Raw genomic sequence first — 22,848 nt, 5'->3', positions numbered from 1 at the left:
TATTAAAAGGATCAAAAGTAAAGAAAAAAATATGTTTAGCCTAACTTTAAAAATGATTTCTTTTTCAGTATAATGGGAATTAATGGAAATGGAGTTCCCAGTGAAAATGGAAAAAGAAGAAAAATTGTGAAGGAAATATTTTCACGTTAATTGAACAGTCAGAGTCAGCATCAACAATATTAAGGAAAAGGAAAGTATTTGTCAAATATATATAAAATATTTCTGTGTATATATATTTGTATTTTTACAATGTACAATACATAAATATTATGTAATATGTATAATATATGCACTTAAACTTGGAGAATGTGTGCGTACAGAAATTCTCCAGGTAAAAGTTTTTAAACTCTATTGTCAATAGAAACTATGATTGGAAATTCACTGCTAAGATTTTTTTTAAGAAAGATTTTATGTATTTGAGAGAGAGCTCAAGTAGAGGGGAGAGGGAGGGGCACAGGGAGAGGCAGAAGCAGGCACCCTGCTGAGCCCTATGTGATTGTAGGACCCAGGGATCATGACCTGAGCTGAAGACAGATGCTTAACTGACTGAGCCACCCAGGTGCCCCACTGATGAGCTATTTAACATGATTAGAAATTCTAGTAAAATGAAGAGAATTGAGGATAACCACCTGTGAACTTAAAAAAAAAAAAGTAAAAAGATTATTCTCTAGACTGAAAAAAACCCAATTCTTCTGATCCCCTTTTTGGTTAGGCAGGAAAACCAATCCTACCCCTCCCTCTGAGTTCTTTTTTGTGTGATTTTCTTTTTGGTATGGGTGCCCACTATAATAAGAGCAAATTATTTTTAATTTCTCAGAAATCCATAGACATGCAACTAAAATGACATGGGAAATGTTTGGTTCAAAAGACACAATTCCCTTCTATAACTTTAGGTTATTCTAATTGTCCCCTATCTGTAGTTGAGCGGAACTATAAAACAGAGTAAATAAAAGGCTTGTGTCAGTTTCAAATCCTAATTAGGATGTAAGAGTACCATATACACAAATTTGCCAAAGTGACCACAGGAGGACTTGCCAGTATGTGTGCATCATTGTTCTTCATTCTTAAAGATGCTTCTCTGGTTAAAACAATGATATTTTGTTGGTTTGTTTTTCTTTTGGTTTGGGTTGAATGAAATGGTTTTGGTTTGGGTTTATTTATTGTTACTGCGCTTTGTCACCTATCATAGAGAGCATCTCAATCTAAAAGTTCCTTATGCTGTAAGTTTCAATTCACATAAGATAAATTGAAGCCCTTCTTAATCCACATGGCAGATTCATAGGGTAGCAAAATAGATTTATTTCAATGAGAGATAACACAAACAAATGTTCAATGTGTTTAAAATTCTGTAAGAGAATTTTATAACATCATAACTGGGGAGAAATCCCAGTGGTGGGTTTGTGAGGGCAGATGAAAGGAAAGGAGAAAGACTTTGCTGTTTGAGATGGTGCCTTGAATTGTAAGCTTGAGAAGGGACATAGAAGGTTGAGGATGAAGAGCTTGGAAATAAAGCACTGCAGACCCTACATACATCCATGGTAGGGTTGCCTTCCTGGAAATATCTGGAATACAACAGGCTTGTTGAAATCAGGGGAGGGGATATTAGGCACATTTTTCCCATAACTTTCCTAATATCTCACAAAGCATAAGCACCTGACCAAAGTGGAGTTTTTATTGGCTGCCATAGGCCCAATACTGTGTCAACACAGACTTCCTTGGGATCAATCAAGGAATTCCAAAGAGGACCAGGGACAAGTTCAAGGGAAATAAATTTCAGTCTGATCCAGAGAAAAACATCCTAAAAATTAGAGTGCTTCACTCCAAGCTGCCCTACCCTGGAAAGTCAACCCCACTTGGCCCAGCATCCAGAAACTCCCCTCAGTGTTTCTGACTATGTAGAGGCTCAGCCCTCACATGTCTCACAGCCAAAACAGCTTACATCCCTGCTGGATTTTAGTTAGTCCTCCCAGCAAGGCAGTGGGCCTGGGCCAGCCTTGGCATTCCCTGCATTGGCCTAGGTAACTGGCAGGAAACGGTGCAGGTCCACTGGGAGAGCTTTGACATCCAGTTTTGTACCTTTCCTGCCACTACTGACCCTGCCCTGCTGGCCCTTCTGCCTGGCCCCTGGACACTCATATTTACAACTAGCTTTCCCTAGGGAAGGAGGTAGAACCAGAAGCTCTCCAGCTCACCTGTTTCCTTCCAGCCCCTTTGCCCAAGATTTTGATCAGTACCAGGTTTTTCTCCCCCAGGGCACTCCTAGCCTTGTACTTTAGTCTGACGCTTGTGGGAAGGCCAGTATTTCCATGTCATTCCAGACAGCCTCATCCTTTGGGCTGCTGGCAACTAGTCATGGCCTGATGTCATCTAGAGCTGTTGCTCTTCTACTGTTCATCTTCACCACAATTTGACTCAGGGTTTGCACATGTTCCCTCAGACTTGTCACGTCCATTATTCTTGGAACCCTCCCTACCCTGAACTGGGTTCCAAGGAGTGTTCCCTCCTTTGGGTCAAAAGCAGGGAGATAAAGATAAAGAGGGGATCTTAATTCTGTCTTCCTGTATGTCACAGAAGCTATGGATGTCCTCCACAACAAACCCCTCGGCATTCACTTCCAAAGTCAAGGGCTACTTACCACTGACTCCTGAAAATATCCACTTGAAGGTTTTTTCTGGCCTTGGGAAGTATGCACAGGAAAGTCAGAAGTGTTGGATGATTAATTCTCCTGAAATTACCCTGAGACGATGACAAATAGAGAACAGGCGAATAAATATCCCAGCTCCCTTGCTCCTTGGTTCATTCTGAGCCATGTTTTCAAAGTTCCCTGGTGGAACTGAGCTCTATTTGCCCACAGTGGTAACTTGCTTGGAAATGGATGCTTTGTCACCTTCCTCCCCTTCCCTGTCACACATGTACCATGTCTTGTATCTCCTAAGATCCTCTCTCTCAAATAAACTACTTGTACTTGAAATTTTTTTTTATGATTTTACTTATTTATTCATGAGAGACACACATACACAGAGAGAGGGAGAGAGAGAGAGAGAGGCAGAGACACAGGCAGAGGGAGAAGCAGGCTCCATGCAGGGAGCCTGACATGGGACTCGATCCTGGGTCTCCAGGATCACGCCCTGAGCTGAAGGCGGCGCTAAACTGCTGAGCCACCCGGGCTGCCCTGTACTTGAATGTTTATCTCAGTCTTTGCCAAGGAGGGAGGCCTGGCACAATGTCCAGCACACAGTAAGCACTCAATGCACAAATTAATTAATTAATCTTGGCAGGTCATCAATTTTGTAGATGGCATTTCTGCATTAGTGGAGAGGCTGCGCTATATGACCATGAAGATTCTTCTTGGAGTGACAATACACCTAGGGAGAAATAAATATCTTTTTTAACTACAAGACCTGGAAAAAGAGCTATAAGATGAAAGCATGTGAAAAAAGAGACTTTTCTCCTGTCTGTGCCAGTGTGCTTTCAGATGTGAAGGGGGCAGCTAGGATCACAGGTTAGTTATGAAATCATGCAATTTCTTGAGCCAGCACATTGCCTTTTATGGACACTGCAGTCCAGGATGCTGTATAGGGAATGATTTTTTTATCCTGGTCTATAGAGTTCACAGTTTCTAGTCACAATAAGCAGAGCCAGAAATAATGTAAGATATTCAAACCCTAGAGTATTGTATTATTACATGCATAGTGTCAAAATCATATATGAAATAAAGTTTTAATTACTCCATGACTGGAATTTTCATAACACCGTTTTATGGTTGGCTGGCACTGCATCAGGATTTATGTGTTACAAGTGAGGAAATGAGTCACCAAAGTGTAAAAAAGAATGTGCTGAAGGCTCCTCAGCTGCTGTCTGAGAAGAGCTGGAAGAAAATGTTCCTGACCACTCTCCTCATGTGCTCAGGCTAACACAGGGTTTTCGTCACAGCTACAGACTCTCAAATCCTTCCAATATGGTTTTATAAGAGAACAAAACTTTGTGGTTAATGAACTATATAAAAGCCATTGGTGAAGGGCAATTTAATGATATTATATATTTGGGGAGGTAAAACGAGAATGTGAAAAATCACATTTTTTTTCCTATAACAACTAAGAGTCTAATATGATTGAGCAAAATCAGATTTTTTTTTCATAACAACTAAAAGTTTAATATAGTTGAGCCTGTGCAAAATGAGGCTCCCCACCCTCACCCCCTACCCCCACCTCCGAGGAGCTGCCCTGCTGGGAAGTCTCCGCACTCCATATCCTTTCTACCAGAACGGGAGCTTAGGAGTGGGGTAGGTGGGACAGGACAGTCCAGGAGGGGTCTGCACCTGAAGTCTACACATGCTCATGGGGCGAAGACAGATGCTGGGAGGAAGGGGACCCACAAGCAGGCAGAGCATCACCTGCCAAGAGAGTACTGTCAGAGTCCAGAAAAGAAGTTGTACGCAGGCGTTGTGCAGACCATGAGGCATGGCAGCAGGAGAAGGTAATACATGACGATCCAAACAGGCCGTAACGTCTGGCAAGTCTGGCAGTCGCAGGGCTAGTTGAAGGGACAGCAGGTTGTCAGGCAACAAAAATAAACTAAGTCAAGAGACACTGGAGGGGCACCTGGGTGGTGCAATGGGGTAAGTGTGGGACTTTTGGTTTCCACTGGTGATCTCAGGTCCTGGGATCGAGCCCCACATCTGACTCCCTGCTCAACCAGGAGCCTGCTTCTCCTTCTCCCTCTGCTGCTCCCCCTGCTTGTGTGCTTGCTCTCTCTCAATCGCTCAAATAAATAAAAAAAATAAAATCTTTAAAAATAATAAAAATAAAATATTTTTAAATAAAATATTAAAAGATAAAATAGTGGGCAGCCTGGGTGGCTCAGCGGCTTAGCGCCGCCTTCAGCTCAGGGCGTGATCCTGGAGACCCAGGATCGAGTCCCATGTCAGGCTCCCTGCATGGAGCCTGCTTCTCCCTCTGCCTGTGTCTCTGCCTCACTCACTCTCTCTCTCTCTCTCTCTCTCTCTGTCTGTCTCTCATGAATAAATAAATAAAATCTTTAAAATAAATAAGTAAAAAATAAAAGATAAAATAGTAAGTGTTGGGCACCTGAGTGGCACAATCAGTTGAAAGCTGATTCTTGATTTTGGCTTAGGTCCTGATCTTGGGGTCATGGGATTGAGCCCCAAATCAGGCTTCACACTCAGCGCTGCCTGATACTCTCTCTCTCTCTCTCTCCCTCTGCTCCTCCCCCTGCTCATGCTCTCTCTCTCTCAAATAAATAAATAAATAAATAAATAAATAAATAAATAAATAAACAATAAAATAGTCACAGTTAAGACCCAACTTGGTGGTAGGGAAAGCAAATAGAAAAAAAGCTTAGGGCCAGCTGGGTGGCTCAGTCAGTTAAGTATCCGACTCTTGGTTTTGTTTTTGTTTTTTGTTTTTTTTTAAGATTTTATTTATCTATTCATGAGAGACACAGAGACAAAGTGAGAGGCAGAGACACAGACAGAGGGAGAAGCAGGCTCCATGCTCCCGCCCTGGGCCAAAGGCAGGTGCTAAACCACTGAGCCACCCAGGGATACCTTCCAACTCTTGGTTTTGACTTGGGTGACAATGTCAGGGTCCCTGTGCCAGGTTCTGGGCTGGGCATGAAACCTACTTAAGATTCTCTCCACCTCCCCACCCCCTCTTCTCCCACTCCCCACCGCATGCTCTCTCTCTCTTTCTCTGGAAAAGAAAAGAAAGAAAAAAGCTTAAAAGAGCAAATATATAAAGAAACAGAAATCATGAGAGAGAAAAATTAAAAACTTGAAAAGACATGACTGGGAATATTAACATATAAAGAACAGGATTCCAGAAGGATAAAAAGATAGGGGTTTGGGCAGCCCGGGTGGCTCAGTGGTTTAAGCACCTGTCTCCAGCCCGGGGTGTGATCCTGGAGACCCGGGATGGAGTCCCACATTGGGCTCCCTGCATGGAGCCTGCTTCTCCCTCTGTCTGCGTCTCTGTTTCTCTCTCTCTCTGTGTCTATCATGAATAAATAAATAAAATATTAAAAAAAAAGATAGGGGTTTGCTAGAAATTAGGATCAAACCTTTGGTGCTAAAGTGTGGATGAGAGTGTGCTCTCCAGGCTCCAGACAGCACTGGGGGAAGGAAGCAGGGACCAGGCTGGAGGGAGGGAGAGTGATCACTAAGGGGCTCCTGTGGAACTGGCCACGGCTTCATGAAAATCATGGGGGGAAAGGCTGGCCTTGCAGAATGTGTTCGGACAGAGGGTATAAACTATTGCATCTCAGAAAGGCTTCTGGAAGGAATAGAATTCCTGATTGCCCATGGTGTCCTGTCTCTCACTGGTCAAAAGCTGGGGACACCAGTGGCATGAATGTTATATGGTTAGTTATTATCCACAGGTCCCTGAAGCTCTGCATGCTTTTTTTTTTTTTCAGTCTACTTTTTCCCTTTCTTGCTATCTCATCTCTGAATGCATATTTCATTGCCGATGCCCATTGTATCTGTTATCAAACCATCATTTGATTACATAACTGTCCTTTATTTGTGTTTCAGCATTTTACAAGAAACCAGTTAAGGAAATGAGTCACAAACCAAATATATACAAATGATCAAACAGCCAGTGTCTAAATAAATAAACCAGTAGATTAAAAATTAAAGCTGACCACTAGGAGACCAGCGATAAAATATCCATCATTAAAAATTTAGTCCTTACTGATCTGATTAACACAAGCTCATTAAAGTGTTAGCGAGAGGAGTAGGAAGCAAACTTAAAAGTAACAGATTGATGTATCAATAACTGTTAGGAAAAATCCACTTTTATTCTTGTTTCATTTTCTAGAGCATTTTCAAAGGAAGAGAGTAACTTTGGCAAACCGTAACATATGAGAAAATCCCCAAGAAACTCTGCCCATCCTTTTGGCCAGTGCTCAAACTGATTATAAAAAGTACAGTTATGATTTTCAGTTCGCCTGGCTCACAAGCCAGAGGAGACTCAGGGTGTATACACATGACACATTGGCCAGGGCATGATAGACCTGCTGCCACCAGCATCTTATTTCCCCTAATTCCCTGGAAAACTCAGGATGAAAGTAACTCTGAATAAAGCCTTGGAGCCAAAAAGTGGGGGCGCTTTTCTGGCCAATATAATCAGGTGGGTGGAGGAAGAGGGGAAATGAAGTGCTATGGAGTGTCATAAGAGGGGGAGAGCTATTTAATGTAATGCTTTCATTTTTAAAATTGCTATTTGACCCTATGGTCTCATAGCCAAAGCAGGAAAGTAGAATCCTGTGAAATGAAAGAGAAAAATCACCAGTGAAGAATATGAAATTTAGTCAAGTAGATTTTAACCAATTTGGAAATTCATTGCAAAGGTTCTATGGGGAGAAGAGATAAAGGACCAGGTGAGAAGGAATGAATTTTGTTTGTTTTCCAGAAAACTGTCAACTCTAATTCTCATCAAGGTGTCAGGGCTGGCACATAATTTTCAAACCTTAGATTATGTGGGACACCAATGGCTCCTGAATGTAGAGTATGGGGCAGGAGAAGCAGGGAAGTGGCAACAACTAGACCAATCCAATGAGTAGGAGAAATTAGATATGTCATGGGGGTGGGAGGTGGGGGGATAAGGATGTGTGCAAAATGGTGCATGCCTGGGGGTGGTGTGGGGGTGTAAGTATGAGCGTGAGAGTTTTTGTGCAAAGATAGAAAGCTGGATGAGGCATGGTTCCTGGAGATGATGGAAGATTTAAGAATCATTCAGGAGCATCAGTCTAAGAGTTTAAAAAATGAGAGTGGAGAAGAGGCCAGCCAATAGGATATATGATCCAAAATAAAGTAGAATGCAGATTTCATCCCTCTGGGTAAAATTCAAGGAATGGTTCCCCTCAAGGTTCCCGACACTAGGGAACACATCTTTTAAGCCCGTGTTTGAGACATATGCTCTGATACAATGTTTGAAAATGGATTTATCCCAGAAAATCCAGGAACCAGGGCTGCTCTATGAGGAGGGTTTCTCCCTCTGCATGATTGACTTTTTTTTTTTTTTTTTTTTTTTTTTTATGATAGTCACAGAGAGAGAGAGAGGCAGAGACATAGGCAGAGGGAGAAGCAGGCTCCATGCACCGGGAGCCCGACGTGGGATTCGATCCCGGGTCTCCAGGATCGCGCCCTGGGCCAAGGGCAGGCGCTAAACCGCTGCGCCACCCAGGGATCCCTGCATGATTGACTTTTGGGGTAGAACAAGTCTTTGATGTGGGAAGGGCCACCCTGTGCGTTGCAAGATGTTCAGCAAGCATCTCTGACTCTTACCCATGAGATGCCAGGAGCACCATCCTCCCAGGTCTGAGGGACAAACTGTCCAGGCTGAGAATAGCTGCTGTCTGCCCAGGTACAGTGCTCATCCTATTTAACCTGTACAACATTTAGCATTATCATCTGACCACCTCTTCTTTTGTAAACTGTCCCTTCTCTCAGCCTCAGTGAGGCCTTAATCCCTTCATTCTCCTCCTTAAAAAAAAAAAAAAAAAAAAAAAAATTTTTTTACTTGTTTATTCATGATAGACATAGAGAAAGAGAGAGGCAGAGACACAGGCAGAGGGAGAAGCAGGCTCCACGCAGGGAGCCCCATGTGGGACTCGATCCCGGGACTCCAGGATCATGCCCTGGGCCGAAGGCGGCGCTTAACTGCTGCGCCACCGGGGCTGCCCCATTCTCCTCCCTCTTCACTGTCTACTCTTTGTCAATCATCCCTCAAGCAGGTAGAGTCTGAGAATCTCTCCATTTTTTGATGCTTTAACCTGATTTGGTGCCTGCCCCTCCCCCCCATAGCACCTAACTCCCAGGCCCCCAGGGGATGTTGAGAAGCCATGGCCCCTGGCGCGGCATGAACACTGCCTGGGTCACTGCACAGTAAAATCAGCTACACAGCCATCATGCAAATCAACTTCTTTTATCTCTGACCGTGCCTCTTTTTTTCCTTTTTTAAAATTTAAATTCAATTCGCCAACATACAGTCCATCATTAGTTTCAGATGTAGAGTTTGATAATTCATCAGCTGCATTGAACACCCAGAGCTCATCCCATCACCTGCCTCCTTAATGCCTGTCACCCGGATACCCCACCCTCCACTCCCCTCCCCTTCCGCGACCCTCCGTTTGTCTCCCAGAGTTAAGAGTACCCCATGGTTTGTCTCCCTCTCTGATTTTTCCCCCACTCAGTTTCCCCCACTTGCTTCTAAGCTTCATACACACGCTTCTGAATCCCTGCTCCTCACTCTCCCCCTGGGTATCCCCCTGGGGCCTGAAGATAAAAATGTTCAGAAATACCTTCTCTCTGCTCCCAGAATGTGTTTCCTAGTTTTATTGATGGGCTCTTCAGCTTTACTGTCCCCAGCGTTAGAACGCTCTGAAACAGCTTTGTCTTCTCTTCTCAAACAGCCACTTGGTTGTCAGTTCTGGATCATTCTCTCTGCCATAAGTCCATTTGATTTTACCTTGTAGTGTCTAGTATCAGGGCCCTCTTTCCACACCACCAACACTGGTCGGATCCTCTTTTCTCTCAACTGGATGCTTTCTCTCCACCAGCCTCCATCTCCCCATCTACTTAAACATGTTTCTATAGTGCTTACATTTTAGAAAGAGGAAAACATGCATGAAGCAGATGCTAAACCTGGCATTAATTCTAGCAAGAGTTAATATTCTCTAGATAAATGAAGGGAAATACGTGGCTGAAGATATTTCACCCACCTCAGTAAGAGGTGCATTTTCAAATTAATTTTTTCCAATATTTTGTTGCAAAAAATTTCAAACATAGAGAAAAGTTGAAAGAATTTTGCAGTAAACGTACAAATACTCATTGCCTAGATTCTAGAATTATTTTACTTAGCTTGCTATGTCACCTATCTATCCATCTATCCTTCCCTCTATCCATTTATCAATCCAGACATCTTTCAAAGTAAATTGCAGGCATCGGTAAATTCTCACCTGAAATACTTCGGCATGCAGGTCATTAGTTAGAATTCAATACTTGTTGTCAGTTGTGCCCTTTACTTTTGAGGACAAATAAACATACAATGAAATGCTCAGATATTAAGGAAAATACTCTATGGGTTTCAACAAATGCATATACATGTGTAACTCAAATCCCATTAAGATACAGAGCACTACAATCACCCAGAAAGTTCCCTGACATCATTTCCTTTTGTGTCTCTGCTCCAGATCTGCCCCAGAGGCAACCATTGTTCTGATGCTCTGATCATAGATTAGTTTTGCCTATTTTAGGACTTCATATAAATGGGAATTATATAACCTGTGTTCTTGTGTGTCTAGATTCTCTTAGTCAGAATAAGGCTTTCAAGATTCACCCATGTTGTTTCATGTGGAAGTAGTTTGTCCCTTTCTATTCCTAAGTAAGATTCTACTGTCTAAGTATACTATAGTTGGTTTATCCATTCTTCTGTCAATGGTCATCTAGGCAGTTTCTAGTTTTTGGCAACATTTTCTTTTTTCTTTTTTTTTTTTTTGGCAACATTTTCAATAAATCTGTACTTTAATCATCATTTATAAAAGTTTGTAATACACTTTGTCCTATTAATCATTTGTGGACTAAAAGTAATAATATCAACTCAGTACAAAAGAAATTTTTATCACTTTCAATTTTATGGTCACAGGAAGTTAAATTTATATGCAAGGGTGCCTGGCTGAGGGATCCCTGGGTGGCTCAGCAGTTTAGTGCCTGCCTTCAGTCCAGGGCCTGATCCTGGAGACCCGGGATCGAGTCCCATGTCAGGCTCCCTGCATGGAGCCTGCTTCTCCCTCTGCCTGTGTCTCTGCCTCTGTCTTTCTGTGTCTCTCATGAATAAATAAAATCCTAAAACAACAACAACACAAGGATGCCTGGGTGGCTCAGTTGGTTAAACATCCAACTTTTGATTTTGGCTCAGGTCATGATCTCAGGGTCCTAAGAGTGAGGCTCATGGTAGGTTCTGTGCTGAGCATGGAGCCTGCTTAAGATTCTCTCTCTCTCCCTCTCCCTCTGTCCCTGCCCACCTGCTCTTATGCAGTTCAATATCTCTCTCAAAAATACATACATACATACATAAATTTATGTACATATTTTTATTGCAAAGCATCATGAAAGGGTGAGCAATAAAAAAACTTTCCAGAATAAAAAATTACACTAAGGGGCACCTGGGGGGCTCAATTGGTTAAGCTTCTGACTCTTGGTTTCCACTCAGGTTGTGATCTCTCAGTCGTGGGGACTGAGCCTCACATCAGGCTCTGCACTCAATGAGGAGTCTGCTTCAGATTCTCTCTCCTTCCCCCTTGCTCTCTGCTTCTCCCTTGACTCATGTTCTTTCTCTCTCAAATAAATATAGTATTTTTAAAAATATACATTAAGATAAACTACTAAGGAAGAAGTATAAAAGAAATAGAAGTTTGAAGGGAAACAAGAGGGGATCCCTAGGTGGCTCAGCAGTTTAGCACCTGCCTTCAGACCAGGGCGTGATCCTGGAGTCATGGGATTGAGTATCACATTGGGCTCCCTCCTTGGAGCCTGCTTCTCCCTCTACTTGTGTCTCCGCTCTCTCTCTCTCTGTGTCTCTCATGAATAAGTAAATAAAATCTTTAAAATAAATAAATAAATAAATAAATAAATAAATAAATAAATAAATAAAACAATGTGAACTGTCCAACTGTAATGATGACCTGTGTTTTTAAACAAATGATGTGATTATTAGATTGCCATGGAATTAAGATTCCATTGGGTTTACTCAAATGAGTGATGTGACAGTTCAAGAATATTTTAAATTTTAATATTCAGAATTATAATACTTAAGAAATGTCAAGTTTGTAATGAAAACAATTAGATGTCAACATAAAATTATGTGAAGAGGCTCATAATTTTTTCAAATTACTTCCCAACCTTTTCTCCAAATATCAGGACGAAGAATAGAAGTTTTCCCCAGTGCCTGCCTTCTCCCCTGACTTGGGTCCTGGATCCTAACTAATCACTCTCCAGCTCCAATTGCCATCTTTGGTTCTCACTAGGTCTTGAGAACACTGCCAGGTAGGCAACTTTCATGGGTAGGTTTGGGTCATATTTTTTATCTCCGCAAACTGAAACTGAGGTGAGGACTTGGACCAAACGTATCCCAGATGGTCAATCAATGGTGTCAGATGGTATCATCAAACACTCATCTTCCTGGTCTGTGATCAAGTGGAAATGAATTTGCTTTTCAAAGCTTTATACTAGGAAGATGGTGGATCTTCTGTCATCTTCTTTTCCTTTTGCACCCGTGTGGCTTGGAATACCCTGAAAGAAATCATAGGTGTCTTTGCACTGGCCATTTTGTTTTTCCTCTAATAAAGCATCTTCTTACTAAAAGGTAATATGCCACCAATCCTGTTACAGAAAATATCGGTTCCAGAACTTTACAGGTTCCTTGTGTATTAAATTTAGTTGTGTCAATATACACAATGTGAAAAGAGCTCATTAATTTGTGAAAAAAATGTAATAAAGTGGTGGGAACTGCATTAACAAAGCCACTGACTGATGAATTTTTAATTTGAATGTCCTGGAGCCTAACTGAAACCTGAGGGTCATGGCTGAAGTCAACCAGTCTGGAAAATTGGAGATTAGTACTGTGCCCTTGTATAATGTTTTTATAATTTTTTTCCCAGAAAATGTTCACTGGTTAGTGTCAGAATTGCAGAGTACTATGGACTGAATGTATCTCTCCAAAATTCACAGATGGGCATTCAGATGTCCATTGTGATGGCATTAAGAGGGGAGGCCCTTGGGAGGTGAAGGCTCTCCCCTCATGACCAGGATTAGTGTCCCTATAAAAGGGACCCCCAAGAGTAACCCTATCCCTCCCACTGTGTGAAGACACAGTGAGAAGATAGCCATCGATTAACCTGGAAGTGGATTCTCACCAGCCTCTGGATCTGCTGAGGTCTTGACCTTGGGCTTTCCAGTCTCCAGAATTATGAGAAATAATTGTTTAAGCCACCCAGTGTATGGTATTTTTGTTACAGCAGCCCACATGAACTAAGACACAGAGCTTAGTGCATAATTATTCCTAATTATTTAAACTACACTTAACTATGTCAATTAAGTGTAATCTTTTTTTTTGAAGATTTTATTTTTAAGTAATATCTACAACCACCATGGGTCTTGAACTCACAACTACAAGATCAACAGTTGCATGTTCTTCCAACTGAGGCAACCAGGCACCCCAAGTTTAAACTTTTTGAAGGCAGAAATCGTCTAAGTCTTTTATGTCCCTGGATCACTGGATTAGACATACAGCAAGTGCTTGATTAGGGGATGATAGTCAAAATCTTTAACAGCCAACTAATTAGAAAGAACACTGGCCATAGTGTGGGGGAGATCCCCAGCATTTCCATTGCCAGGCTGTAGGGAAATCCAGGGGTTCCAGGGAGGGGACCAAAGTAGTAAAGGGAGGGACTATTTATCTCCCCATACAGAACAGTTTGTTTCAGCAACCAATATGTAGCTATACCACCTACACCTAAATATCAGCCCAAAGAGCAAACATTTTATGGGAAAAAAATTGTAAAAGCATTAACATTATCTCATTTTACCAGAAGAGTCAATTGAGATTCAAGATACAAACGTATGCCCTAAAGTTACCCAAGTTAATAGCAGGACTGGCAATTAGTATCCAGATTTCTGGACTCCAGATATCACAGGCAGATCTTTTGACAGGTTGAATAATGCTATTGCTCTGCCTGGATCCCCTGGAATTCCTATTTGCCATTTTTATCTTCCCCTCTTTGGAGGTGCTTTTGATTTCAACACAAAGGCCCTGTTTCCAAATTTGGTTACCTTCGTGGGTGGAGGAGGCTAGTGTTTGCTTAAGGCCCTGAGGGAAGAAAAGTTCCAGGCCTCCTCTTGGACATAGACAGCTGTAGTTGTCTTCTCGCATATATCTTTTCATACCATCTCTCCTCTGCATGTCTGGCTCCATGTCCTATTTCCCCTTTTTATAAGGAGATCAGTCATATTGGATTAGGGTCCACCCTAATTCGATTACCTCTGTAAAGACCTTTTCTCTATCAACTCACATTCTGAGGGAATAGGAATTGGGACTTCAATATAAGAATTTTGAGGGAACACAATTCAACCCATATTGGGAAGTTAGGACTTCAGCGTATCTTGCATGGGGGTTGGGGGGAGCACAATTCAATCCTTAATACTGACCTAAAACATTTTGTTACTTTAAGATTTCATGAGAAATTAAACAAATGAAAAAGAGAGAAAGAGACGAACCAAGGAACAGACTCTTAACTATAGAGAACAAATTCATGGCTATCAGAGTGAAGGTGGAGGGGGATGGGTGAAACAGGTGATGGGGATTACGGAGTGAACTTGTGATGAGCACCAGGTGATGCATGGAATTGTTGAATCACTATACTGTACATCTGAAACTAATATTACATTGATATAAACTCACATTAACTTAAAAAAAATTTCATGAAGGTCAAGAATATGAACACAAAAAATCTTGTGTACTATATGCATAACCCAGCTGTCATACTTCCCAATTGTTATTCAAATGTATTAAAATAAAAAAACAAATGTATTAAAATATTATATATATTTTTTATTAATCATTGCCCATAAAATAAAAAACAATGTTATGGCTTTGTTTATGGGACTTATGAACTTATGACATTTGTGTTTTTATTTGCTACAATCAAGGTTAGATGCTTTTTTCTGATAAGTATTTGCTTTGAATTGGAAATTATATACCTTTAAGTGTTGTTTTGTGTGAAACAAATGAGTCATTAAACACAATAAATAAACTGTACAGTGGTTAAGAATGTGGGCTCTGGGGTCAGACTGCGTAGGTTTGCATCAGCTCTGTAACTTCCTAGCTCTGTGACCTTGGGCAAGTTAATTCATCTCTCTGAGCTCTCATTCCTTCACCTATAACAGGGAGATGAAAACAGTAATTTTGAAGCACATAGTATTTGTTCATAGTAAACACTTAATATTAGTTATTATTTTGTCTGAAGTATTAGTTTATATGTAGTAATTCTGAAAACAGAAAGACATAACAGAAGTGAAATTTCTTATTTTTTTAAGACTTTATTTGTTTATTCATGAGAAACACAGAGAGAGAGAGGCAGTGACACAGGCAGAGGGAGAAGCAGGCTCCATGGAGGGAGCCCCACATGGGACTCCATCCCGGGTCTCCAGGATCAGGCCCTGGGCTGACGGCGGCGCTAAACCGCTGAGCCACCCGGGCTGCCCCATGAAATGTCTTATTATTTCTTTAGGTAAAATCACACTTTTCCAGATGACATTGCTAATGCTATCCTTTAAAACAACAGGATAAAACTTGTTCTTTTCTCTTTATCTTTCATAATTTAACTTTATATTATCAAAATAAAATGATCACTTAAACTCCTTTTATGGGAAAATTTTTAAATGATATATGATGGCTTTTTGAAAAGTAATGTAGTATAAATTCTCTAATGTAGTATAAATTCAAACATCATAAAGGAAATATAGTAAAAAGTAAGTCTCCTCTTCCTTACCCCCAATTTTCCGATCATATTTCCAAAGGCAAACACTGTTACCACGGTCTAAAAATCCTTGCAGAAAGTCTATGCATATGCAAGAAATATACATTGTACATGTATGTTTCCCCACCCCAGTACATGTATGTTTCCCCACCCCTAGTTGAAGACAAGATAGCATATTATGTATGCTCTTCTGCATCTTGCGTTTTACAATTTAATAGTATTTCTAGGGAATTTTCTCTTATTAATACCAAGTCATTTTGTTTTATTCTTTTTCACTGTTGTGTAGTATTCCACACCATAAAGATACCAAAATGTATTTAACCAGTTCCCTACCGACAGGCATTTGGCCAGGGTTTTGTTCCTACAATGTATGTTTGCATTTTTAAGCTCATGGGCAAATATATCTGTAAAATAAATTTCTAGATGTACCATTGCCAAGTCAAAAAAAAGTAAATGCTGGGGATCCCTGGTTGGCTCAGTGGTTTAGTGCCTGCCTTCAGCCCAGGGCATGATCCTGGAGTCCCAGGATCAAGTCCCACGTCGGGCTCCCTGCATGGGACCTGCTTCTGCCTCTGCCTATGTCTCTGCCTCTCTCTCTCTCTCTCTCTCTCTCTTTCTCTCTCTGTCTCTCATGAATAAATAAATAAAATCTTGAAAAAAAAAAAAAGTAAGTGCATGGGAAAATCTGCTATTGCTTTTTAAATTGGTATCCAAAGAGAATGGACAAATTTAACCTACCATGACCATTAGTTCCTCCATCTGCCTCGGGGCATTATTAAATTTTAAAAAAATTTTCCAATCTTATGAGTGTCAACAGCATCTCATTAAACTTTGAATTTCATTTTTCTTGTTAGGGTGAGACTGAGCATCTTATCATTTATGAATTATTTATATTTCCTTTATTACAAATAATTTGCCCATTTTTCAATTTAAATATTTACTTTTCAATAATACTCTGTATTTAACAATAATAATTTAAAAATGTGTTAACTCTTTATATATTAAGGAACCCAACCTTAGTTTTATGTGTATATGAGAGAGAGAGAGAAAGAGAGAGAGACTTTTCCTGTTTAGTCATTTGTCATTATTTTGTTATAGTACTTTTTGTTTTGCAGAAATTAAAAAATATTTTTCACTTAAATCTATGAATCAGGGAGAAGACTATTGCAATTGTCCAAGTGGGAGGGCCTGGTAGCTTCGGCTGGAGTGATGTTGTTGGGTGTAGAGATGAGGAGTAGGTTTGACAATATCAGGATTGTGAGGTGAGAGTTTGGCTTATAGCAAACATGGTGGCAGGGCTGGGGTGGGATGGGGTTGGGTAAGGTGAGGGAAAAGAGACGTTGACTCTGAGGCTTTGGCCTCAGAGTACCTAGATGGACAGTGATGCTACTGAGATGGACAAGATTTTAGGGGAAACAAGTCTCTAACCTGTTTTGGAGATGTGCTTCCACATGCCTGGTTTCATAATGTGACACACATTCAGGTCTTGTTCATTCATCATCTTCTGAGGTTCTTCTCATCAAAGTGAAATGTTGAGTCAAACTATATATTTGGCATGTCTGAAACAGTAATTACTACATTGCCGATTTTCACAGGTAGTGACTTAGAGACTGAGAGCACTAACACAATACCTGCAATGTCATCACCTCACCCAACGTCCGCTTGTCCCCTCTGCTGGGGACTTCAGCACATACAATGCAACAAATGGTGAAACACTAACCCATCTCTATCTAGGATTGATTTAGATGAGTTCGACTAATTTTCCCTGAATTCACAGGTATTTAACCAACAAGGTGAGTCAGTTTAGCAACTTGGCTGGTAACCCAATAATACACACACACAAAACCAGACTGGTTTGTGCATGTCCAGAGGGCCATGGTCTGAGCTCAGTTGGTGGGGGCGGGGGAGAGGGTTGATTTTTTTCAGAGACTTTGAAAACATAAAATTCCACATGGATGATTAATACTTCTATGCCACATGACGGGTGTTGGCACACAATGGGAAGAAAATGTTATTGAAAGGAAGAAAACGATGCTATAGAATGATGTCCTCTGGGAATTCAAGCCTGTTTCAAGGAAATCTCTGAGAGTCTTTTAATCTGTCTTTTCCATGTATCCCTTTGATAGTTAAATTAGCACACAGCTTTATTGGACAAGAGGAAGAGTAGCTGCTAAGAACCAGGTTCAATGACTAAGGTGAATTACCAACTCTGCCCAGTCCCTGGTTGTTCTCATGAAGCCTATTTTATTTCCTGATGTGCTGATCAAATATGCTGGTATTTGAAGTGAGATTAAGTATTAGGGCAGCCATGTGACTACCCAGTGATGAGCAGGAGCAGCGAGCCCTGCCTCAGGTAGACCGAGCAAGTGATCCCCTGACAGTTGCAATGCAGGGTTGATGGCTGAGACCCCAGGTGATATCTGATTGCAACTGCACGAGAGACCGTACAGGAGAATTTCCAGTTGAGCTCAGTCAAACCACAGGACTGTGGCTGGCTTGCTATGCAGCAACAGTGACAGACACATTTGCCATGCAGGTGATATAGGGGGTCAGAAAGTGACAAGCGCATATGAAGCATAAAACTCTCTGGGAGATAGGAGTATGGATGCAGTCCAGATGGGGAGAAAGGACATTTACATAATAGAGTAACAGTTCAAGGTAGCACATGACTCCTAAATATAGGTGTTCAGGGCACAAAGAAATAAATGAAAGCTGGGAGTCTTCATGGAGAAAGAGAGACTAAAAGTGGGAATGAAAAGACAGGGGAGTACACACAGGCAGAAAAGTGGCTTGAGGAGTAGAGAACGAATATAGGTTTTGGAAATGCACCCAATACTCTAAGATCAAATAGACTTGACTGAAACACAGAATTTATGAACATGTACGACAGGTGATGATGTTGGAGATTGTCCTTGATTAACATGCTAATTACCTATCAAGAGAAAGATTAGGGCAAGAGTTTTAGATTGAAGAGCCTCAAAGGTTAGGGCAAGAGCTTTATTTTGGTGGATGGGGAAGGGCAGAAGGAGGGAGAGAATATTAAGTGGACTTGCTGCTGAGCCAGGAGCCCAACACAGGGCTCCATCTCAAGATCCTGAGATCATGAGCTGAGCCAAAATCAAGAGTCAGACGCCTCACTGACTAAGCCACCCAGGTAACTCAGGGCAGGAATTTAGATTGAACAGCTTCTGTGTTTGGGTGAGAGGGGGAAACCAAGGAAGTGAAGGTCTCCAAGGAAAATAGCCCTTAAAAAACTTGTTTGTGGAAAAAAAAAAAAAAAAACTTGTTTGTGGGGATGCCTGGGTGGCTCAGCAGTTGAGCATCTGCCTTCCACTCAGGGTGTGATCCTAGAGTCCCTGGATGGAGTCCCACATCGGGCTCTCTGCATGAAACCTGCTCCCTCTGCCTGTGTCTCTGTCTCTCTCGGTGTGTCTCTCATGAATAAATAAATAAAATCTAAAAAAATTTGTGGGGACGCTATAGTCCTTTAAAGTGATTGTGTATTTATTAAAATATTTTATTTATTTATTTATTTATTTATTTATTTATTTATTTATTTATTTATTTGAGAGAAAGAGAGAGAACACAAGCAGGGGGCAGGGTAGAGGAAGAAGCAGACTCCTCGATGAGCAGAGCTTGATGTGGGGCTGGATCCAAGGACCCTGAGACTATGACCTGAGCTGAAGGCCACCCAGGTGCCCTTGATCAATTATTAAAAAAAAAAAAAGTCAATTTCTTCAAAAGCAATTCCACACTGAGTAGGAAAAGGAAAGGAGCCATTCCAGGAAGGAAAACCACCTAAGATTATCCTTGTTAAAGAGAATGGCAATAGGGGTAACTGGGTGATGGGCACAAAGGAGGGCCCTTGATGGGATGAGCACTGGGTGTTATACTATATTTTGGCAAGTTGAATTTAAATTTTTTTAAAAGTTAAACAAAAAGAGAGAGAGAATAGCAATAATCTTGAGTGGTTTCATCCCAACCAAGGAGAAAATTAGGAGTCAGAAGTAATCTAATTGGAGCTGAGGTCACCAATACCAGATTGGGAGGACAGGGCCATTCTAGTTATTTCTTTTCTTCTTTTTAAAAAAAAAAAAAAAGATTTTATTTATTTATTAATGAGAGACACAGAGAGAGGCAGAGACAGGCAGAGGGAGAAGCAGGCTCCATGCAGGGAGCCCGATGTGAGACTCCATCCAGGAACTCTAGGATCACACCCTGAAGGGAAGGCAGACGCTCAACTGCTGAGCCACCCAGGTATCCCCATTCTAGTTATTTCAATCACTGCTGAAGCCAGTGTCAGGAAGGATGCACAAATACACCAAGTTTATGCTTTTACAAAGTTGTCACAGGGTAGGTGCTCCAGAAGATACTGAGATGGAGTTTATGACCCCTATTTCAAGGAGAAAAGAAATCAGGTCAGGCAGAAAGGAAGGAAGAAGTTGAAATGCAGTGAAGACCCATCAAACCCTTGGTATTGGCCAATCTGACCATTTGAGTGAATGCTGCCCATTAGACTTGTCATGCATTAAGTTGAAATGACTAGGCCTTTATTCTCACATTATTCATCCATATGCTGTGAGCTGCCCAGGAAGGGCATGACCTCAAGTGAGGTGAGGTGACCATTGGCATTGGAAACTCCAATAGAACTGCCAGCTGGAAGCTGCTTGCTGACTCTGTTTCCCACATCTGGGCATCGAGTCCTTCCTTGAAGTGGTAGAAGGAGGATCTGACTCTCCATGTCTAGCACAAAGGGGTAACCAAGCTCAAAGTCTCATTAATGAGAATATACTTTTCTTTTATGAACCTAATAAAGTTAGTAATCTTGCGGGATCATTGAGTATGGCGGTCAAGAAAGAATTCTTGAGATGTTTCAAAATGCAACTTAGTAAGTTTATTTAAGTAGCATGGGGACAGGACCCATGGGCAGAAAGAGTTACTTTTGCGGTATGAAGCTGGTGGTTATACACTTAATGCTCAAGAGGGAGGAGAGAGACATGCATGGAGTATTAGACCATAAATGTTTCTTCAAATGTCTACTCATAAAACTACTTCTGCAAGATTTCTCTACCGCTTATCATTCAGTCTGATATTAACTATCGATGAGATGTACAGGACATCATAAGATCCTTAAAGAATCGTAGCAATCAGCACTTATTTCATCTTTATCGAAAACTCTGCGGGCAAGAAGTCAGCCTTTTGGGCTAAAGGCAAACATTTTTCTGCTCCTAAGACTAATGCTTACTTTGATGAGGGTGTCTGCTTATTCACTTTAAAAAAGTGAAATCAGTCACGTTGATCATTGGTTCCCAATGAACCAATGAAGATGAAGTTCCTAATACAGGAGTCTGGAGCCCCCCATCCCCATCCTTCTGCAGCCAGAATCTTCCTCCAGATGGCAAGTGGTGCGTCACTAGGCAAGCAGTCATGAAAGAGTGTGGTATCATAAGATAAAATCTGGTCTTTGTCCCTGGTTTCTGGCATAGTGCTTCAAAATCTTTGGAATTTCCCAAGAGCTAGGTGTGCCTTTGTTATGCTAATGCTGCAACTGGGGTGGGTGTGGGAAGTAGAAAGCTTCAGGATGGGGGAAGCTGCTGGAAAGCCCAATTTTAGGATTAGATGGTTAGAACCTTCAGCCCCACCCCTAACTACTAGGGAAGGGAAAGGGACCGAGATTGAGCCTAATCATCAATAGCCAATGATCTAATCAATCATGCTTATATAATGAAAACTTGATTTAAAACACTTTGGACATGAAGGTTTAGAGGAGCTTCCTGGATGGTGAGCAATTTCCATACCAGTTGGGTGGCACACCCCAACTCCACAGTGGCAGGAGCTCCTGTGCTCTGGACCCCTCTAGACTTCTCCCTATATTCCTCTTCATCTGGCTGTTCACTTGAAACCTTTATAATAAAATGGTAATTACAAGTACAGCACTTTGCTGAATTCTGTGAGTTGTTCCAGTGAATTATCAAACATGAGGGGGCATCATGAGAACATCCAAATTTGCAGCTGAGCTGGACAGAAGTTCAAGTAGCGTGGCCCCCAGTCCTCAAGCTGGTGTCTTAAGTGGGAGTGGTCTTGTAGGACTGGGCCCTTCTTAATGTGTGGGATCTGTGCTAACTCTGGGAAGCTAGGGTAGCTAGTGTCAAACGAATTGTAGAACACTCCATTGGTGTCCCAAAAATGCATTTGAGAAACACAAAGTGTCAGAGGAAGAGAGGGGTGATGTAGATCATGAGGGAAAACTGAGTGGGGCACCATTGTTCTGAAGTCTTATGTTTCTAAGGCCCTTGCTTTGTACAACGAAGGGGAAGGAGTCATTTTTTTAAAAAAAGATTTTATTTATTTATTCATGAGAGACTCAGAGAAAGGCAGAGACATAAGCAGAAGGAGAAGCAGACTCCCTGCAGGGAGCCTGATGTGGGACTCAATCCCAGGACCCCGGGATCACACCCTGAGCCATAGGCAGATGCTCAACCATGGAGCTCCCCAGGCTCCCCAGGAAGGAGTCATTTTGACAAAGTCCTATACTTATTACTTTTTTTTTTTTTTTATGATAGTCACGCACAGAGAGAGAGAGAGAGGCAGAGACACAGGCAGAGGGAGAAGCAGGCTCCATGCCCCGGGAGCCCGATATGGGATTTGATCCCGGGTCTCCAGGATCGCGCCCTGGGCCAAAGGCAGGCACTAAACCGCTGTGCCACCCAGGGATCCCTATACTTACTACTTATGTGAGAGAGATCTGCCCACACATCCAGCGTAGTCTGGCACCTGGAGATAAGCCAGGAGGTAATCAGGAAAGGCACAGGGACTGCTTCCTGGCTATCTTGAGGGGAAGAGGGAATGGTTTAGCAGAGATGAGGTTGAAGAGGAATTAAATCTCCTCAGCCTGTGGATTTGGTTTCCTATATGGACCCCCTTTGGGTGGGTATCCCCTTCCTGCTCTCAGTATAAATAGGTTGGGTGGGACTGGCCTCTTCAGCCAAGATTGGTTCGGAGCCAGGCCACTCCCTATGGCCAGGGAACCGGAATCAGGGAGCATCAAGCCAGGAATTGTACAAGCACTACTGGGGGGAAAACGCTCTTCTTCACTGTGGGCTTGCAAAGGGAGTAAGACACAAGCTTAAAACTGTGGGTATCTTGACTTCAGTTGAGGTAAGCTTCACCTACCAAGGAAGAAAACCAACACAGAGGAAAGCGGAATGGAGAAGGGTGTTTGTGCGTGTATGAGAGACAGAGAGAGACAGAGACATAAAGAAATACAGAGACACAGGTGACATTACCTATGCA

General features: G+C 41.8%; 1 long non-coding RNA gene across 2 annotated transcripts in view; it reads right to left on the bottom strand.

Moving 5' to 3' along the window:
• Positions 1 to 2,634: 2,634 nt before the first annotated feature.
• LOC140607900 (uncharacterized) overlaps positions 2,635 to 22,848 on the bottom strand; it is a 62,473-nt gene continuing 42,259 nt past the window's right edge. Inside the window, exon 6 of one of the 2 annotated variants that reach the window (XR_012009813.1) lies at positions 2,635 to 2,736. This is a non-coding gene — a long non-coding RNA (uncharacterized lncRNA). Of the gene's footprint in view, positions 2,737 to 22,129; positions 22,330 to 22,848 lie in introns of those variants that run through there. The other variant, XR_012009814.1, reaches the window with a different exon arrangement.

Source organism: Canis lupus, chromosome 17, assembly GCF_048164855.1.
Source record: "Canis lupus baileyi chromosome 17, mCanLup2.hap1, whole genome shotgun sequence".
Lineage (NCBI taxonomy): Eukaryota > Metazoa > Chordata > Mammalia > Carnivora > Canidae > Canis > Canis lupus.
The sequence above is the reverse complement of the archived record's forward strand: the minus strand, read 5'-3'. Positions and strand labels throughout refer to the sequence as shown.